This window comes from Dermacentor silvarum, chromosome 6, assembly GCF_013339745.2.
Source record: "Dermacentor silvarum isolate Dsil-2018 chromosome 6, BIME_Dsil_1.4, whole genome shotgun sequence".
Lineage (NCBI taxonomy): Eukaryota > Metazoa > Arthropoda > Arachnida > Ixodida > Ixodidae > Dermacentor > Dermacentor silvarum.
The window spans coordinates 18,288,717-18,310,137 of record NC_051159.1 but is presented as its reverse complement, the minus strand read 5'-3'; the positions used below and the strand labels follow the sequence as shown (position 1 = coordinate 18,310,137).

At 45.8% G+C, this 21,421-nt stretch overlaps 1 long non-coding RNA gene across 1 annotated transcript; it reads right to left on the bottom strand.

Annotated features, from left to right (window-relative positions):
- Positions 1 to 13,670: 13,670 nt before the first annotated feature.
- LOC125946201 (uncharacterized) lies at positions 13,671 to 20,396 on the bottom strand. The gene is made up of 2 exons (XR_007467456.1): positions 20,182 to 20,396; positions 13,671 to 13,884 (listed from the first exon to the last, which is right to left on the bottom strand). It is a non-coding gene; the product is annotated as an uncharacterized LOC125946201 (long non-coding RNA).
- Between the last annotated feature and the right edge of the window lie 1,025 nt (positions 20,397 to 21,421).

Sequence of the window (21,421 nt, the reverse complement as noted above, 5' to 3'; positions counted from 1 at the left end):
AATTGGTTGAAGCAAACCAGCAGGAGGTATAGCAGGCGTCTTGCGGCGCTGACACAGGTCGCAAGAAGTGACATAGCGGCACACAGAGCGATAAATGCCGGGCCAGAAGAAGCGGCGCCGCAGGCGGTCGTAAGTACGAGTGATGCCCAGATGTCCAGCAGTAGGAGCGTCCTGAAGTTGCTGGAGCACGACCAGTCGAAGGTGCTTTGGAACGACTAGGAGGAGCTCCGGGCCATCAGGACGAACACTACGACGGTATAAAGTTCCATCGCGCAAGGTGAACATCCGCAGAGACGGGTCATTAGGCGAGGAGCTTAGGCATTCCATAAGTGTTCGAAGAACAGGATCTTGGCGTTGCTCGTCGCCAATATGGAGAAAGCCGGAGAGGGACAGAATACTGATGTCCGAGTCTGCATCGGTATCGTCCGGTTGATCCACGGGATTGCGGGACAGGCAGTCAGCGTCTTTATGCAGGCGCCCTGACTTATACGTAATAGAAAATGTATATTCTTGTAGACGCAATGCCCAACGTGCAAGTCGTCCAGTTGGGTTACGACGCAGAAGCTCCGACCGAAAAGGTACGGCCGAAATTTCGCCACCGCCCATACGAGCGCGAGGCATTCCCTCTCAGTGATGGAGTAATTTCGCTCGGGCGTGGAAAGAAGGCGGCTGGCGTAAGCGATGACACGGTCGTGGCCCTGTTGACGTTGAGCGAGGACAGCGCCGATGTCATAACCACTCGCGTCAGTTCGTACTTCAGTAGGCGCAGAAGGGTCAAAGTGTGACAGAATCGGGGAGGTTGTAAGCCGCTCGATCAGGGTAGAGAAGGCTTGCTCCTGCAGTGGTCCCCAAGAGAAAGAGGCATCTTTCTTAAGAAGGTCAGTGAGAGGGCGAGCAATGTCGGCAAATTGTTGCACAAATCGCCGGAAATAAGAGCATAAGCCCAGAAAACTATGGAGATCGTTTGTTGAACAAGGTACAGGAAAATTGCGCACGGCGTGGACTTTCTGTGGATCAGGTTGGATTCCGGCGGCGTTTACGAGATGGCCGAGCATGGTAATATCACGGCGACCGAAATGGCACTTGGAGGAGTTTAGCTGAAGGCCAGCCCTGCGAAACACGGCGAGTATGGTCGTGAGGCGCCTCAGGTGGCTCTCAAAGTTCGACGAAAACACAATCACATCGTCGAGGTAACAGAGGCATGTAGACCACTTCAAGCCGCGCAGCAGAGAGTCCATCATGCGCTAGAATGTAGCTGGCGCATTGCATAATCCAAAGGGCATGACTTTAAATTGGTACAGACCGTCCGGTGTGACGAAGGCGGTTTTCTCGCGGTCCATCTCGTCGACGCTAATCTGCCAATAGCCGGAGCGGAGGTCAATTGATGAAAAGTATTGGGATCCGTGAAGGCAGTCAAGAGCGTCGTCAATGCGAGGAAGGGGATAAACATCCTTCTTTGTTATCTTGTTGAGGTGACGGTAGTCAACGCAGAAGCACCACGAGTTGTCTTTTTTCTTTACTAAGACAACCGGTGATGCCCACGGGCTACTGGAAGGTTCAATGATGTCCTTGTTCATCATCTTGTCGACCTCTTTCTGGATTATGGCCCTTTCTGTTGCGGAGACACGATATGGCCGCCTATGAATGGGGCTGGCGTCACCGGTGTTGATGCGATGCGTGACAACAGATGTCTGACCAAGTGGACGGTCGTCCAAATCAAAGATATCCCGATAATATGACAGGAGGTGACCAAGAGCTGTTCTTTGCTCGGAAGGAAGGTCAGGGGCGATCATCTTACAAACATCGTCCGCAGGCGTCGAGCACGAAGGAATGGGTGACAAAGGTGCGTTGGTACTCAGGAAGGATTCGGAGGCCAAAGAAGAAATCTCAAATTCTTCCAAAGGAGTGATAAGTGCGACGGCAATGCCGTGTGGCAGCACATGCGTCGAAAATCCAAAATTGAGGATGGGCACCCGAGCGCAGTTTTCGAGGATCCGGATTAAGGTGCTCGGTAGGGCGATATTTCGTGACAACACCACGTCAGTAAGCGGAGACACGACGTACTCGCCATCAGGTACGGGAGGACAGGGCGTCAGGAGGACATTGGTAGCCGCCTGTGGAGACAGCCTTGCAAACTCAGCAGCACATAAGCGGGGTGAGGCACAAGTTGTTGCGTCGGCGTCGGCAGGAAGCGGCAGATCCAGCTGTACACCTGCGGAGCAGTCAATTTGGGCAGAGTGTTTCGAAAGGAAGTCGAGGCCGAGAATTAGGTCGTGTGGACAGTGCTCGAGGACGATAAATAAAACAACGCTATAATGACCCGCAATGGTCACACGTGCTGTGCACATTACAAGAACAGGTGAAGTACTCCCATCGGCGACGCGCACAGTGCACGGTACGGCGGGCGTCAGAACCTTTTTGAGCCTTCGGCGGAGAGCAGCGCTCATAACTGAAAGCTGCGCTCCTGTGTCAACGAGAGATGTATCAGGAACACCATCAACTTCAATGTCCAGTAGGTTTCCACGTGTAGGCAGGGTCAACACAGGATTTGTGGGCCGGGTCGGAGTTGCAGCTTCACCTCCGGGAGCTGCACCGCCTAGTTTCCCGAAGGGAAGCGGCCGGTTGCAGATGGGGACGAAGAGTGGTGAACTAGAGGCGAACGGGACCGACGGCCTTGCGGAGACGGAAAGCGGCTGGATCTTGGTGGAGCACGGTCGGCATTGATGTTTCTAGGCGGCGTGTAGGGCGAGAAAGTGCGATTGTCTGGTACTTGGCGGTAGTGACTCGGAGACGACCACCGAGGCGACGACGACCAGCGATTACGGCAATGACGGGCGATGTGTCCAATACCGGAACAATTAAAACAGATGGGTCTGTCATCCGGTGTGCGCCAGTCAGCGGGGTTGCGGTGGAGTGGCGGAAAGCTTTGCGTCAGGGAGCGAGCGGCCGGAGAAATCTGGTAGGTGTTCGTATGGCGGACCGAACAGAGAGATGGAATGCCCAAACTCGCTATTTCTTCCCGAACGACCGCTTGTATAAGCGAGATAGCGGGCACACTTTCCCGACAGTCGGAACGAATTGGAGCCGGAGTCATGGCCTCAAGCTCACGGCGAACGATACGCGTTATATCTTCTGATCCTGTCGGCTGAACGAACCGCGGCGGGTCTTCGCACGAAGATGTCGCGGCGGTATTGGGCAGTCTGTCGAAATGTTGAGGGACGCGGCGGCCTTTCGCTTGTTCGAAGCGCCGGCACTCCTTTATAATTGCATCCACAGTGGCACAATCCTTACACATCAGGAGATTGAAGGCGTCGTCTGCAATACCTTTTAGTATGTGACCAATCTTGTCCGCCTTGGTCATGGTGTTATCAGCCTTGCGACAGAGAGCCAGCACATCCTGTATGTACACGACATAGGATTCTGTGGACGTCTGAGCGCGGCATGCAAGTTCTTTTTTTGATGCCAACTGACGACCGACAGGTCTGCCAAACAGGTCGCGCATTTTTTCTTTGCAGACATCCCAGCTTGTTAGGTCAGCTTCATGCGTATCGTACCATTGCTTCGCAGTTCCTTTCAGATAAAACATCAGGTTTGCTAGCATCATTGTTGGATCCCACCTGTTGTTGTCGCACACTCGTTCGTACATCACAAGCCAGTCCTCGACGTCGGTGTTGTCCGTGCCACAAAATGTCCCCGGGTCCCGCAGATGAGTGAGGATGACCGTTGGCGTGGGCTACTGAGGCGTTGTCGGTTGTGTCGGTTGATCTGCCATTGTGGCGGCAGGTAGATGACGTCCACTGCGAAGTTCCGTGATTGTACCCCGCACCTTCCACCAAAATGTTGCAGGAAGAAAGCAGGACCACGAGTATGAAGGATGTATATTTACAAGCGAAGAAATATGGCGTTCAGGCAACGGCCAGAGTCTTCGTCTTCCTCTCTTTCGCGTCACCTTCTTCTTTCCCTTCACCGTAACAATATCAATACAACCTCTATAGAACGTTTGTAGAGGGCGAATGGAAAGCCAGTCTATAGACAAGCCGCATTAGAAGTGCTAAAACCGTTCTATAAACGTTCCTCTATAGAATTTAGTACATAAGATATCAATACACTCTCTATTGAACATTTATAGAAAGCCAATGGCGAGCCATTCTATAGAGAGGTCACGTTAGAAGTTCTAAAGACGTTCTTTAAAAAATACTTTATAGAATTCACTACATATAACGTCAATACACCCTCTATTGCACTTTTATTGTATGTGAAATGACATGTTTCTATAGACAGGTTGCTTTAGACTTGGTATAGAGATTCTATGCAGACGACTCTATAGAGCGCGAGTTCCTATAGAGTTCCTTTTGACTTCATAGGAACTCATTAGGAGTTCTAAAGGAACTCTAAATTCATTTTCGTAAGGGAGTGGCTGGACCAGGCATAGTGCCGGGCGACAGTGTTGGTGTTGGCAGGGTTCGAGTGCGGAGCACCAGGACGAGGCGAAGGATCTCAGCAACCTCCACCAAATGCGACAAGGTTTATTGTCGTCGATAACGTTGCAAGAACGCTACGTAAAGGTAGGCACTGCAAGGGATTTTTGTAGCACGGGGCTCACTCGCGATCACGGCACGATACTTCGTCTTCCTCTTCAGTCGGCACATACACAGGGGCGGCCTCTGCTTCATTACATTCCAAACGTTTTCGGGAAGCGCACCCACTGTGATCGATCAGCTGGACTAGGGCAGGCCAAGTAAAATAAGAGAAAACAGAAGAAATTTAGCTGCCTATTATTGAGACAGTTCTTTTTTGCGGGCGACAAAGTCTGGCTCTTCGTGGCCATAGGGACAGTGGTATTATGGATTAAAGCAAAGCACCGGCTGGAAATACTGGTATTTTCAAAGCGCTTCTTCGCATGCGAGCTGACTGTGGAGATACATATCTGAAGAACCATTTGAAAAGTTGCCCCAGTAATGCCTCGTATTTAAGCCTAGATGTACAAAACCACATTCTAGAAATTTTTGGTGAAATTATCAAAGAAAGCCTGGATGCAAAAGTAAACGCTGCAGCTACTTCTCCGTACTTGCTGACGAAACGACGTATATTGCTGGAATCGAACAGCTTACTGTTTGTGCAAGGTACCTAAACAAGGATGCAAAAGACATCGAACAAGTGTATTGAGGTTTTAGCACCGGAATAGATGCCCTCTCTCATTGCGACTGGGGGTTCTATGTAAATGTGTACAAACTGCTGAAGATTCTAGTCACCCTTCTCGTGACCACTGCCAGCGCAGAACAAATATTTTAAAACATGAGATTACTAAAAAACTACTTGCGCTCTGCAATGTCTGAGAAACGCATGGTTAGGCTGGAACTTTTATACGTCCACAGAGACATTGGCATCAACGTGTCCGAAGTCATTGACCGCTTCGCTAAACTTCCCCGCCGAGTGAAGTTTGTCCTTTAGACAGCAAAGCAGCACAAATCAATTCAAGTAAAAAGCTCTGTGTCTTCAGAACTCGTAATTATGAAAACGTATGACTGTTCATTAGCTTTTAAAACCGCCGAAATTTTCACCATTTATTGTAACAGTTAGCGTGATGATCAAAATTATCACGCGAATACGAAAATTACGAGGACATCAATAACCAATTTTGACCGACCTTGCTTATTGAAAGCCCGGCCCACGCAGCGTTTCGCAACAAACACACTCGGATATTGGGTAGTTCAACTTGCCGCATCATCTGTGGCTTTCGTTTGTCCTTTTCTTTCCTTTTTGGACACACACAACACCTTCCACAGCACCTTCGCTGAGCTGTCGGACGCGGTTATGGCTTCGCAAAAAGCCAGACTACAGAACACGGCGGCGGGCAGAGCCATCCTCCACCGGACCGGCACGGCAACGGAGCTTCGTGCCCTCGATGGGCAACGATCACTCCCGCCCGAGGTCAGAAGCAAGATCACGGCGAACCCCATACCAAAGCACATGAGTCATGAACTCCACGAAGGACGACGCAAGGCGCGGGTCGACAGACAGCGCCGACAATTCAAGGGTGACCCGTACGTAACGTACGTGGACGTGGCGGCGTACCCTGCAGGGGGCCTCTTCGCGGTTGCTGCCGTGAACGGGAGAGACAACTCCTTAACCCTCGCGGCCTCCGTCAGTGCAGAGACCCCAGCTGCGGCTGAGACCATAGCCGCGGCGCTAGTAATAAAGCAACATGACAAGGTGGGCAGGGAAGCTCATGTCGTTACCGACTCGCAACAGGCCTGCCGCAACTTTACCAACAGACGAACACCGGTGCTGGCGGCTCAGATTCTAGGCCCGAGGCTGCAAGAAACCCATCAAATCACGTGGACGCCGGGTCACGCGGGACTGGAGGGGAACGAAAGGGCGAACGCCTTAGCTCGAGCGCTAATTAACCGAGCGGGGCAAAACCAATCGTCTGATCAATCCCAACCCATTACCTTTGTGCCCCTGCCATCAAATTACTGTGACCGACTCGAGATCCAGCGACTCAACCGCAGGATTTATCCTCCCCCTCACAAAAAGCTCAGCACTGAAGAGGCAATAGCCCTCAGACTTATCCAAACAAACACATTCCCAAGCCTACACAGATACAGCAAAATATACCCACAAACATATCGCAGCATCTGCCCCTGGTGCGGCGACACACGCCCTACGCTCTTTCACATCTCGTGGGGGTGCGGGGGCAAACCTGAACATTTAAAGACGCCTAACACGTCATTTGAGCGGTGGGAGGTACAGCTGACCGGCGATACCCTGGCGGGACAAGAAGCTCTCGTCCAACAAGTACGTCGAGCAGCCATGGCCAGTGGAGTCCTGGAATGAGGACACCACCCACTCGTCCTCAAGATCAACTCGATGGTCTAAATAAATGTTTTTCTCTCTCTTTCCTTTTTGGCTACCTGCTTTTACTTCTTTTTTGAAGCAAAGCAATAGCCTTCTTTGATTTTGGGTGCATAATAATGGTTGCCGCTGTGCAAGCAGCTAAAGTGCACATTTTCGTACTAATTTCTGCACCTTCCTCTATTATTCTACCCATATGGTGCTGGCGTGACTGCAGCATGGCCCAAGTACATATCACGATCTCTGCGATCATAGCATTGTTCTTTTCTGGATCGTCTGTCTTTCTATGCGTAAAGTTTACTATCTGTGACTGAGCAGCATGTTTATTTGTCTTGTTTGACGCATTATATACAGTGACGTTTGCTTAAATACGTAGATTTATTGGAGGCTTATAAGTACATTTAAATATCTTGTTGCGAGGTTTTGTGTATACAAGCAGTGAACTTTGTTTCCAGCCACACTTTTTTGCCCTTTGTCAAGTTGTATCTTCGCATGTGTATATTCCGTTCTATCTTCGCATTTCTAATGTATATGTTTGCAGAACTGCTTTTTATATGTACTGACTGTTGCGACTATAATTTTGGTGCAATTACTCCCAACACACGACTGGTAACAGCTGCTCCTGCGCAATCCATTACAACGAAGGACAGCGTCATTGAGGTTTTTCCCTGCCGTTGCATATGTACGAAAATGTAAACAAGGTTCGTGAATGACAAAGATTCATCAAAATATTTGTCCTCAACTTGTTAATTTCATGGCCTTTACGTTTTTCATATCAGCTGCATGCACTGCGTTGCTGGTTTTAAACTGATATAGTTCTAAAGTTCGCGCGATACTTTCTGTACTTATTAAATAGACAAAAAATGCGGAAGCATTGATGTAAGTTATTTCTGCCACAATTTTGGGGACATACGAATATATTTTTTAATGAAAAAAATACATACTTTACTTGTATTCACAGTGCGTAGCGTTCAATAATTCGTTTGCAGCATCTAATATACACTGGCATTGGCAATGCAGTTATTATTCATGTATTTGATCCCTCGACAAATTCTATAAAGAGGAGGCCGCGCTGCAACCCCCCCCCCCCCCCGAACAAAATTTCTGGCTACGCCACTGGCACGGAGGGTGCCTTACTTTCTCAGAAAGAGTTAATTTCAAGGGCAATTGATGAGGGACAGCTGGTTCTGGGCTTGTTTGTAGATTTTACAAAAGCATTTGATTGTGTCGTTCATTCACTTCTTATTAGGAAACTCTTGCGTTATGGCTACCGCGGGAAGGCTGCATCCCTGATCACATGTTATCTAGAACACCGCAAGCAAAGGGTCGGCATTAATGGTGAACTCTCTAGTCCACTGCCCGTTTCTTGTGGCGTGCCACAAGGCCGTATTTTGGGCCCTTTCCTTTTTAATTTATATCAAGCAATCAATCAATCAAGTTTATTTTCACTCTGTAAGAGATACAGAAAGAAGGACTGTTTATTATATAATATATATTATTATTATATAATTTATATAATAATTACTATTTAATGAATAATATTAATTAGCATCAGTATCAAGGCAAACTATATAATTTACGCCGATGATACTAGCATATTCCTGACAAGAAAGTCGTCGGATGAATTAGTTGAGGAAGCAAACTTAATCCTTCAATGATTACATGAATGGACAAGTAAAAATAGTGTTAAAATAAACACAAACAAAACAAAAGCAAGAGTTTTCCGGAGCAAAAATAAAAACGTACTAGTTAATACGCCTATATTGCTAAATTGAACGCCTATCGATATTCTTCCGTGATTTAAAACTTTAGGCGTTATTTTCCAAGAAAACTTATCATGGGATATGCATGTAAATTCCTTGGCGACAAAATTATCTCAAACAATCGGGCTTGTTTACCGTAACCGTCATATACTGCCAACAAAAATAATGATGCTGATTTTCAACACACTGTTTCTTTCTAGTCTAAACTACTCTCACTTAGTTAGGGCTACTACCACACAGGGAAATTTGGAGAAACTTTGTGTACTGCAACAAAAAGTTCTTACTAGTCGCAGAAAACGTTCCAAAATGTGTTCATACATCTGATTTTTGCGTAAAATATAATATAATGTCAATTGCCAGTATGTACGATTATCGACTCTGTAGAGCATACAAACAAGAAATAAAAAATGAAGTGAGCTTTTCAAGAACACTAGCGGATCTAAAAATCAACATTACAACACATACGACATGGACAAGAGAGTTTTGGAAAGTGGAAACTGTTAGAATGACATACGGACAACAAATTCTTCATAACAACCTGCCAAGGCTACTCAATAAATTACACAACGAAACCAATGGATTGGAAAATACCTCTTTGAAAGCTCTGAATAGTTATTTCTGCCTGCACTAGATTGTTTTCCCTGGCTTTCGCAATTTCTTTCTTAACGAAACGCACTAGTCCCATTGCATAGATTATATTCTTGGTTCTCTCGTTTTTTTTTAGTTTGTGTGAGAAATGATATTGTTACGGCAAGTGTTTTTGATTATATCTTTTTCGCCCTCGTGTTTTTTCGAACAGTTGCGATACCGTTATGCCTATCACTGCTTTTTTGTCCTTATTGGTTGGAGATATTTTGTACTATGCCCTGTTGTTAGAACACATTTTTTCTTCATTTGCTTCGCTCAATAACATTTGCTCAATTTTGTGCAAATGGTATTTGTAAGCAATGATGTGCTGCCTTTGTGTTTGCTAACGCCGCGCAAACGCCAATGCGGGAGCCTGCGGCTTCGTAAAGCTGTCCATGTGGCAGCTTTTTCTGCATGCCCCTCGCGTCATGTTCTGATGCGTCACGTACTGATGCAAATAAACATCATCATTGTCATTGTCTTTACGACGGGCGGACAACAATGCTTACGTCTTCCGCAAAAGAAAATGCGTCGCCCTCATTGCGACCATGACACCGCGAAACTTTGGAAAAGTCAAGCGTGCCCTCGATCCGACGCGTATTCTACTGCGTTCGTAATGCGCACATAATAGAGAAGTGAAATGAGCATGCACTTACCAATTTTAAGCGTCAATGGTCCGCTTGAAGAACAATTGATTGCCACCGCACCTGCTTCCGCCAGAGAGAGAGAAAGAAAGGGAAAGAAAGACAATGAGGTTAGCCAGTGGAAATATCGGCTGGCTACCCTGTACTGGGAAGAGGGGTAAAGGTGTAAAGTGTAGTGATTCGCGGTGCCCGCAGACCACAGCCAATGCCCGCACCGCGGCGCCACCGTCGCGAGAAAATGGCGGCTCCGGAGAACGGATCTGAATTCTAGTCTATAATCACTTCCAGTGCCTCGGCGAAGTTCGGACACACCTCTCTGGTGCTGACGTTCAGCTGAATACAAAACACTACTTCACCAGCGACACCTCGGCCACCTTGTCAGTAAGGATGGCATTCGACCCGACCGCAATAAGATTACCGTCGTCCTCCGCTTCCCCAGGCCTTAACGCACCAAAGACTTGCGTAGCTTCTTCGGCCTAGCTTCGTACTTCTGGCACTTGATACATAACTTTGCCACCACTGCGGCGCTGCTCATTCAACTCCTTCCTTATGGAGCTCTATAGGTATGGCCGGACGAATTCCAAACTGTATTTCATGGACTTAATCATGCCCTAATGTCCGAACCTGTGCTTTACCATTTCCACTTCACCGCACCCACTCTTCAAAAAACTGACGCCAGCGGCCGTGGTATTGGTGCTGTTCTTCTGTGACGTGAGAAAAACTCTCCAGAACAGGTGCTCGCCTACGCGAGTCGCATGCTGACAGCGGCAGATAAAAAATATATGACCACTGAGCAAGAGTGCCTCGCCGTTCTTTGGCCCATCCAAAAAATTTGTCCTTGTCTGCAAGGCCACCACTTCACGCTCCTTACTGATCACCAACCCTTGGGCTCATTGGCGACGCTAAAGAAATTGATACTTCTTTTACAAAAATACAACTTGAACGTCAATTACAAGTCTGGAAAAAAACATTAGGATGCCGATGCTTCCTCCCACTGTCCACTGCTTGCTTACCACCTTACGTGAGAAAACAACAGGATGCGTGTTGTGCAGTTCCTTCGTTCTCAGCTCTTAACCGGCTTCCATCAAACCACGCTTATAAGCTTGCATCATACGCTTGCATCAACTTCATTATGGAACGGTATCGCGGTCATCTCGTCCACCTAATGCTGGCTTCCGTCAGGAGTTGAAGAACCTTAGCATAAAAAATTCGATACTATACCGGTACGTGTTTCATCGCGAAGAACACCGTTGAGTTTCTGTCGTCTCCCGATCACTTCGAACCTAGATACTGCATGCCTTTCATAGCGATACCACTGCAGGGCCCTTTCGCTTCCATAAGACATATATACATACACACATACATACATATTTTATTCCAAGAAAATACAAAGTAGTATTCGTGCCCGCGGAAGCGTAATCGCTTGTGGGCGGGACACGGCAGTCGCTATAGTGTCTACTCAGCACATACGCATGCCCGAAAAAAGAAAGTATTGTACAGCTCATGAACAGCACATGTGCCTCAATAACACAAGGATGATGTAAGACATTTATCAAAGATAATCTAACTTAAATGAAGAAATCAAAATAAAACACAAGAAGCAATAATACTCAAGAAGCGAAGTTACAGGATGAAGTAGTAGAGTACTGATAGTCAACCAAGATTTCAGAGCAGACTTCAATTGTTTTACCGAATGTAAGCACAACATTTCCTGAGGTAATTGATTAAAGTGAAAGGGGACGTAAAAATCCCGGCATCTCTTTTCATAATGTGTTTATATTTTAGGAAGTTTATTACGGCACACACTCCTTAAGACTCATGGTTTGCTTTCTAATTGTTTGAATTTACAGAAGCAATTTCTGATAACCACTATTTGCATAAATAAGTAATGTAAAGATGTACCTTCAGCCGCCCTCATTTTTGAAAAGGTGTCTAAGTCATCACAGTTTATGCTATACAATATGTTTGCTGACAGCCGATGTAAAACTTTATGAATTTGTTTAGCTCGTGAGCGCGAGCAAGAAGCATACACCGTACCGCAGGATCGATTCGCCCATCGCTTTGAATACAATTTTACGCGGCTGAACAGCACTACTGTGTTTAATTCGATATAATTTGAGAGAAAGCAGTCGAAGGTAGGGATGGTAATATCGATGAACGATTAATCGATTATTCGACTAAAAGCACGCCGCAAAACGATTAATCGTCATCGATGTGTGCCTTAAATTTAATCGGTTTATTCGATTAAAGCAGTTCGATTAATCGTTTTCCAGACAGTGACTAAAGTGGCGTGAAAATTTTGAAATCGTACTGTAGAATGCGGAGTACGAGCAACGACCGCGCGGCTGCGAAGACCGAGAGCGACTGTCGACTGTTTTCCCGAGTCATGTCGAGCTGGCCAAGCGCTTCCCCGCTTTACGCGCGCGTCACACAGGCTGCCTGGGGCCCGGAGAGAGGCCGCCCCCGTGGAGGAAGAAATAAACTAGGCGAAAGCATTACGTGACCCACTGAACACACATTGGTCTAGAAGCCGTCTTCAAGACGTCTTGACAAGATAAGTAAGACGTCTTGAAAACCCTTTTAAACGTTTACAAGACGTCTTGAAGACGTTTTGGCAAGATTTTAAATACTTCTTCAAGACATCTTACCAAGATTTTGTCGGACGTCTTAAAACGTCTTGTAGCCGTCTCTAAGACCGTCTAATGCACCGCCAAATTTGGGATATCAGACGTCTTACAAGACGTCTTGTAGACGTCTCAAAGACGGCTAGAAGACATCTTGCAAGACATCTTGGGAACGTTTTGAAAACGGCTACAAAACGTTCTGCTGGACGTTTTGAGGATGTCTTAAAAACGTTTTTAAATGCTTTAAACATCTACTGGTCGACTAAGGCATGGCATTTTCTAGTCGCTCGTATTTAGTTACTTAAGCCCTAAATATTGTTTTACAGTATTTATAGTATTTACAAAAGATAGTGACAGTGGAAATATACTTAGATCTAAAGTGGAGAGGATGTGAAATTTGAACACGACGTAGGTTATTTCAACACAATGTATTCCATAAAGTTACGCAATCTTCACTTTGAGGAAAAAAGTGAAGAAACAAATAAGCAATAACCATGCTATGAATGTATATATAATATATGAAGTACAACGGACTTGACCTCTCTAAACTTTAGTTCAACACCTGACCTATTGTCACCTAGGGGAAGCACTAGCACAAATGACATTTTAAGTAGTTTCCAGAAGCTGAAATTAGGTCATATTGCAATCCAGCTGGTCTGTCTCCTTCAGATGTCAACTATCCAACGAAATGTTGCCTAGCTTCAGTGATCTGGCTAGAAACAGCATACACTGCGCATTACGTCCAGGAAGACCCAATATCATTTTACTTACCTTGTCAACACTGATCTAGATTTGCAGATGGAATAATATAAAAGCCTCCTGCAACACTATTACAGAATTTTTCCTTGCATGGATGTTTGGCACGCACAAAAATTTAGATACACAAAACACCCTTCCATTATAGCATTAATTATAAAGGAATTGAGTGTCTCCCTGTTATCTGCTACATAGAGAAATCAATGAGGATGTTCGTATTCCTCGAAATATTGAAAAAAGGTTGGCTTTACCGATAGCACCAATCCCTATGGCCCATTTCTTACAACCCACCATAGCAACACTGAAATATTGGCAAAGCCACAAAAGTGATGAACACGTGTCAAAGCCACGTATGCTTAACATAAAGCATGATTGTTCACACAAATGAAGCGCTAAAGTGGTCAAAGGTTTCAAAGAATTTTTAATAAATCAATAACACGCCACTACATAAGCAAAATGTTTCTAATGCACCTCCTAGAGTTTTGCATTGTGGCTGGCTGTTATAACAAATTGGACACTTCACGATTCAGGGAACTAGCTTAGACATTTCCACAGGCTGATGCACCCGCAGAAAATTCAGCGTGTTCCAATGATGCTTGACCTCAGATTTCGCACCTGCAATTAGAAGGTAAGACAAAAGATGTTAGATATGTTACAGTGAAACTTCGTTATAACGAAACGGGGTATAACAAATTATTGTATACAACAAAATGACATTCCCGCTGAAATCTCCGAAGATATCCATGTTTTTATAACCTCGTTTCAATGAAGTAAACTTATCCTGCCAATAGATACACCAAACTTCAGTTTTTTCCGAAAAAAGAAATGCCCGACCCTTGCAGGCTCGCTTCTGCTCTCCGCAGGGTAGAACACACATTCGTTGCCGATGTTTAAAACGTTTACGTATTTGCGTTGAATCCACCGTCCAACACTGGTACTTTTCACCACTACGCGTAGTTGCGCGTAAGCAGACTCTAGATCGCCATCACAATTCCTCTTACTGCGGCACCACGCAGGCTATATAGTTAGTGCAGCTATAGGCGTGGCCTCGGAGATTGCGCCGGTGCAATTTCAGAGGCCACGCCTCCCTGTGTCTACCACGTGCTGCTCGCACACGACGAACATAGTTGGTGTCGCAGCGTGCAACCTATTCAACCGCGTCGCCGTTTCGCCGGTTTCCCGATGCTAGAGACGAGCTAACTAAAAGCGGTAACGAAAGATCATGACATTGAAACAGAAAGCAGCTATCGTAAAGGCAATCGTGTCAGATGCTAAGAAGTGGTGTGTTAAGGACGCCAAAGTTTCTTTTGCTGTTTTATTAGAAGTTCAGCGAGCACGTGGCCATGTAGTGGTTCTGCTGCTCGAAAAACCGTCTGCTTCTATACAAGTTGAAATTTGTGCGCGACATTGCGCATATATTGCAGTGAACGGCAGTAATGAACATAATGACGTAATTTTGGCTCCCCCTTCAACTTCGCTATAAAAAGATTTTATTGCATATGACTGAAGAGTTCCCACTCATTTATACCGCAGCCTTGTTTGCAAACAGTAACTGTTAGAAATCCGACCTAGGTATCTTCCGTATGCAGATGCAATAATGCCATCATTGCGATTCGGCCTTATCTGTAGCCTTGGTAGCAAGCCCTCGAGATATTACCGTGAAATCCGAATTCTTGGCAATAACGACAGCCTTGTCCAAGAAGGCCAGTGCCATTGTTGGAGGCTGCCATGTCCTCCGCAACTACGTCGCAAGCGACATTTTTCGTTTTCAAATCATACACATGCTGCAAGCCCTTTTTCGAAATTGCATCTTTTGTTGATTTAAACGTAGTAGCAGTTTGCGCCGAAAAATAATTCTACACCATGTCCGCACCAGTTCATGATGCAACGTGCAGGCAGGAACATATATGCGGCGCGCGTCATAGGTTTTCAGAACACGTGACAAGGCCTCCTTTTGGGGACATATTGAATGGCAGCGTCGACTCCAGGACGCGCGGCCAAGCGAGGTCACTGGTCAACTTGAACGATGTTCTACGCAACGAATGAAACACTTCCGGGGTAACCGCACTCAGAATGTTCGCGACGTAATTTGAGCCAGGCGCGTAGCCAGGATATTTCTTTCGGGGGTGGGGGAGCTAAAGCACCGCGATCGTCCTGACTGCGGTGCTTCGTTCTTTTAAGTTCCCAGGCGTCGGAGATGCGTTGAGACGCGAATGCCCATAACAGCCGCACGTTCGAAGGATACGCGCCTTTGTTAATAGGCGACGTGCCAGGCACAAAACGGAGCAGGGCGCAGGCCGTAAAAAAAAAAAAAAGAAAGAAAAAAAAGAAAAAGAAAAAAAAAGAAAAAAAAGAGACGAGATTTGGAGAGAGAGGGGGGCGGGCGGAAGCCCGGTCACCCACCCCCACCTGATACGCCACTGCCATGAGCGTCCTGATTTAGAGCAAATTTGCCGGGATCGCTGTAAAATTTTTGCTTTAATCCTGGCGACCAGATTTCTGACAATGACTTGCACAGATTACGTCCGAGTGAGCATAACCGGAAATGTTCATTCGTTCGACGAAAATCGTTGAGGCCTGCCACATTGCCGGTCACACGCGCCCTCGAGCTCGCACGACCCTCGCCTATGTCCCTTGAGTGAGCAAGGCCATCGCAATTGTTCTGAAACCCTATGAAGTCAATGTCCCACGTTTAGGCCCACTAGTTGCAGCATGAACAGGGAGATGTGAAGATGCAGAAGGTATATTCCAAGCATTGTATACAGAACAGCCGGCGCGAATCGCGACTATCTTTACATCAGCGAAAGCAGTCATTCTGAAAGCGCTTGAAGCATGAAACCTATGTCAAAGATATCAATTAGAAATGAATCAGAAGTGAAGAAACAATGTTGCTTTCCATTGCACTTGCGGAGCACGTGGCAGGCTGAATATGCCACCGACGAGACAAGGCTTCTATCATTGCTAAGGAAACTGGATTTGAAGGGAGTTTCTGGAATCCCTTGCTATCCAGACTACAAAAAACTACAGAAAAAACGCTGTATCGCAACGATGGCAATATCCCGCCTGCATGCGCAGAATGCCGTCGTTTCGAGCAGTTCGTGTTGTGAACAAGGCTTGCGTGCGTCCAATTCTTATTACCACTTTTTGATCGGCGTCCTGTTTTTTTTTCTTCTTGTAACATGAACTCCAGAACCAAAAGAAAACATAAGCCAGATGCGGCATTGAATTTGAATTTATTATCCTAGCTGTTGCAAATTATGGAAGTCAATGTGAGCAAAATTCTACGTATTAATCATTCTTGTGGTTTAAATTAGGACAGATACATTTGTCAAGAACCAAGTGAAGCAGCATTAAAAAATTCGGTCCAAACTAGCAGTTAATGAGGACACAAAGATACATACGCCGCACATACAGGCCACACTTAGAATTTATTTATTTAAAGGCGCAAACGATAGGACATAACATCCGTGTGTTATTCTGAAGGCCAACATCTTGTTCTGTCATTACTGAGGCCGCAATGACGTATTCACCTTCTTCTGTCATCCTCGCCTCAGTGCTAAGCTCAACCTACTCAGCGGTTGGTTCAGCTTACCGGTAACATCATACTCAATTAAAATGACAATTACATGACAAGCGCCATGGGCTAGTCATATCACTACTTCAAACCATTACGTTATTAAGCACCTAGAATAGCATGTCAGGCGAATAGCCAGGCTAAGATCTCCAGCATCTCATTAAAGAATGCTACTTTCTCTCTATGTAACACAGAAAGCAGCTTAATAACGTAATGGTTTGAAGCATGTGATATGACTGGACCATTGCGCTTGCCCAAGTGCTATCTGCCACATGCAATGTTTTTTTTTTTTTTTAATTTGGTTCAGTCAAAAAAAAACCTTGTAGAATGAGAACATACGGTATGTTCTCATTCTACATGGTCCTTTTTATTTTAGCTGAACTAAATTGTAAGAACATGTGGCAGACAGCACAATTGTGCTGTCCAAATTGTTCTAAATTACTCGATGAGGTGGCCTATTGCTTCTACGAAAAATCTAAACGTTTAATTGAACAATTGACACTTACACTAATTAACTTTTTATTAATTACCTCACTGCACATATTTTAATTGTAGCTAGTGATTATGCCAGGCATATCGACTTGGAACAAATTCTGAGGATGGCAGCGGTTTCGAGATATGCGGTATCAAACTTGCAGTAAAAATGCACAGTTTTCTAACTTAATTTTTAAGAAAACACTGTTTCATACATTGAAGCACACACTAACTGGAACGCCAATGCATTTCGGTGGACACATTCAAAATTATTATATCGAAACTAGCGTAGTCCTCAAATCTCGGTCCAAGTCGATATGCATTGCATACCCACTAGCTACAATTCGTAGATTAAAAATATGTGCTGCAAAGTAGTTCGTTTATTAGCGCAATTAAGTAAATTATTCGGAAAGCATATTGGTTTCTCGTAACGTAATGGCCGCCTTATCGAGTAATTTTGATCAAGGTTTGTAATTGTGCTATCTGCCACAGGCAATTTTTAAAAAATTGGTGCAGCTAAAAAAGACACCACGTATATGGTCACATAATCCGCTCTGGAACAACAATGCGGCCTGACTTGTAGACTATATTTTCGCATGTCTATGGCACAAGAGGAATAAGAAATGACCTTTTCAGCGTTTCAAATAATTAGTCTTGCGATAACAAAGGCCTATCGTTAAGTGGATCACAGGAAACCACTCTCTCATGCATCGTCCTGCTTACCAGCGCTTCAGCTTGTTGATAGAACGCTGCAAGTGTCTGATTTTGCTCAACGCTTGACGCTACGCGCGAGTAGGTACACATACCTCAATTTATTTAATTATTCAGGTACCTCACGGGTTCCCACTGGAACATTAAATGAACAAGCATTTACCATATGCCGCTCTACTATTGCCGCTACCGTATCCAGCAGCTACCGGTTGGTTTGCTTGCATTGCCTAAAAAGCACGCCACGCGTACAACTGGCGCAGCTTAGCGAGCACGCGCCAACCAGACTTGTGCCTGAGAACGTCGCGGCAACGGTATAAAGCGATGTATAGCTGCTTTGCTAAACGTTCGTAACAACACTAAAATTTCAATTTCCCTTCCCTTTCAGAGAAGTGCGTTGGAGGACATCGCTACCAGCGATCCCATGAAGCTCTGATAAAATAACGGTTAAACAAGAAACAAAGCAACAATTCACAACAGCGTGACCCGCCGCGGTGGCTTAGTCGGCTAAGCCGTTTTGCGCTGCCGAGCGAGCACGAGATCATTTTGATGGAGGCGAAATGCAAAAACGCCCGTGTGCTTGCGTTGTATTGCACGTTAAAGAACCTGAGGTGGTCAAAATTAATCCGGAGCCCTCCACTACAGCGTGCCTCATAATCAGAAGTGGTTTTGGCTCGTAAAACCCCGAAAGAACACAACAGCGTGGAAACGCGTAGATGGCCTGGCGATATTTCTTTAACCAGAGAAACAAACAAGGAAACAAAATATGGGGCGTGCTGAAGGTGCGCAAATCCCGCCTGCGGCGGCCGCATTAGAATGGGGGCGAAATGCAAAAATGTCCGTGTGCTGTGCATTGGCTGCACGCTAGAGAGCCACAGGTGGTAAAAACTCATCTGAAGTCCCCTACTAAGGCGTGCTTCATGATCATATCACGCTTCCGGCATGTAAAGCCCCAGATTTTCATGAATTTTAGTTACGAGTTCACCTAACGTTTCGTTTTCAGCCTGCGAGATTTAGCATATTCAGATTATGACTTGCGGTAGGAACGCCGATGCGACTTAATTTAAGCCATGCACAATTTATGGGTTAAATTGATAGCGCGAAAGAAAATTATGCGCAAAGCGGCGTGTTCCCGAGTCTGCATCCATGAGCAAGCACCCACAAAGATCGCAATATTTTAGAAATGCCTACCAGCAATCAATAGATTCGAAGCGTGGGTGAGAGTAGCTCGACCAAATGCGCAGTACACAGTTACATCACCGTCACTAAACGCAAATGAAAAGACTAAAACAAGTGAGTCACACGCAACCAGTACAATACGAGTTAAAACATAACACGTTACAAGCAAACGCAGTAACACGCAACAGCAAGCGCGCGATTTTACGCGAGAACAGTGGGGATCAAGATTCGAGGCAAGGAATATTTTTTAATGGCGCTACCGCGCCAGCCAGGAATTGAATAACAATAAACATGCCAAACAAATTATGTCGGCTACGCAAGTTTGCCTCATCGCGTTCGTGATCGCCAACAATATTAATGCAGGAATGGTGGTCCACTGGAAGAGCAAGCAGCGTAGTTCTGTATCGCCAAACGAGCGACACTAGTTGAAGCCCTAAAGTTTCGGCATGCGTACAGCAGCAGCTGTGATAAGCCTGCCATGAGTAATTGACTCTCCTTAACGTTAAAAAATTATGAGGTTTATACGCGCCAGAACCACGATCTACATTATGAGGCACGCCAAAGTGAGGGATTCCGGAATAATTTGGACCACCTGGGATTCCTTAGCGTGTACCTAAATCTAAGTACACGGGTGTTTTAGCACTTCACCCCCACAGGGACACTAACTGTCCCGAACGCATTCCACGGACCATGGATGACTGCAATATAATTAGGAATTAAATTTGTCAGTGCAGCGCTATATCTCGCACGTTGTCAGGATCATCGAGAAAAAACACGAAAACGCGTCATGAAATAGTTATTCACAATGTGGAAAAAGCAAGCATTATTTTATCTGTGACAAACATGTATCAACGTTTAAGACGGCGGCAAGCTCACAGTATACTTTTCGAGCGCGTGGCGCGAACGTGACATGCCCATACAAAGCGCATTTGGGGGTAACAATTCTCAGAAATAAGGCACTTTCGTGCGGTACTCACTTTTTTTTTTTTTTTTTGTCCGTATCGACGAGGCAGAATCCGCTTTCCGAGTCAAAGAAGCGACGCCGCGTACTCCGAGGCTCAGCAAGGGTCCTTGGTTAACGCATCGAAGACACAAAATGGAGAGCACGCTCGGCCAGTTTTCGAAGTCGGAAACAAACGCGCGAACCGACTTGCCCGAACAACCGGCGCCGCTTCCCGCCGTGAAAGATGTGAAACGGAAAAGATTGAAAGGACGGTCGCGAGAGAGAACGGCAAAGGGAGGTTGAGCTCCCGCGACCAAACCAACGCCCTCGCTCATGGCTTTTGTCACGTGATAGTTGGAGGCGTCTAGAGCACGGTCTAGAGAGAGTGGTTGTGAAGAGGAAGAGGCGCTATGCAGCCAGGGCCGCCGAGCATGGGGGGAGGCAGAAAATTCCAATCTCATCCTCCTTCCATGTCTGCCAGTCGCGGCGCCGTTAGCCTTTCGTTTGCACGGAGAAAGGAAACTCCGGACGCGCCCGCACTGAAATGCGCAATGCTGGCAGCGTTAGCTCCGGATACTTAGGAATGGTGAAATCGACATTCTCGGCAATCGCTACACCGATTTCGATGACGTTTCTTGCATTTAAAATACAATGTAAAATCAAGTATGGGCTGGAAGCAGATGTTGATTTAATGTCGGCGCTGTCTTTCGAAAGAGTCTCGAAAATTGGAAATTACCATGTTTACAACTCTGCGACATAGCAATACTAAACGATATCGCAATTTTGTAATGTGCACCTAATAACACGTCCAAAGCAGACAAAATAGATGCAGTATACGCGGCTCTGAAAGATACCGCCAATTATCGAATGTGCTTTTTTTTTGCAACGCCCTTGTAAACGTTGTGATATAAGCACACGTGGACTGCAAACTTATTTCTAAAGCAAATTTGCCCGCTATACGCGCTCCGATCTTTGTAGACGCTTGCATAACACCCCCGATATGCATCGGCTGTATATGGCTGCACTGATCATGAGCTGCGGACCAACCGTGCTCGGTCCTGGTAACTGCAATATCGGTCTTGGTGTAGTTACCAATTGGTTAACTTAGCGCTTCTATGTATGTGACAAATATTCCAAGTAAATATACAAAGTAGGGTCATTCAAAACATTTCAAAGAGGTCGCAAATAAACTTTGCAGTATTAAAGTTTCTGGAACGCTTACTATAATATGTGGTGCACTGCTAAAATCGCCGTGCTGTGGTTGCAAATAATTG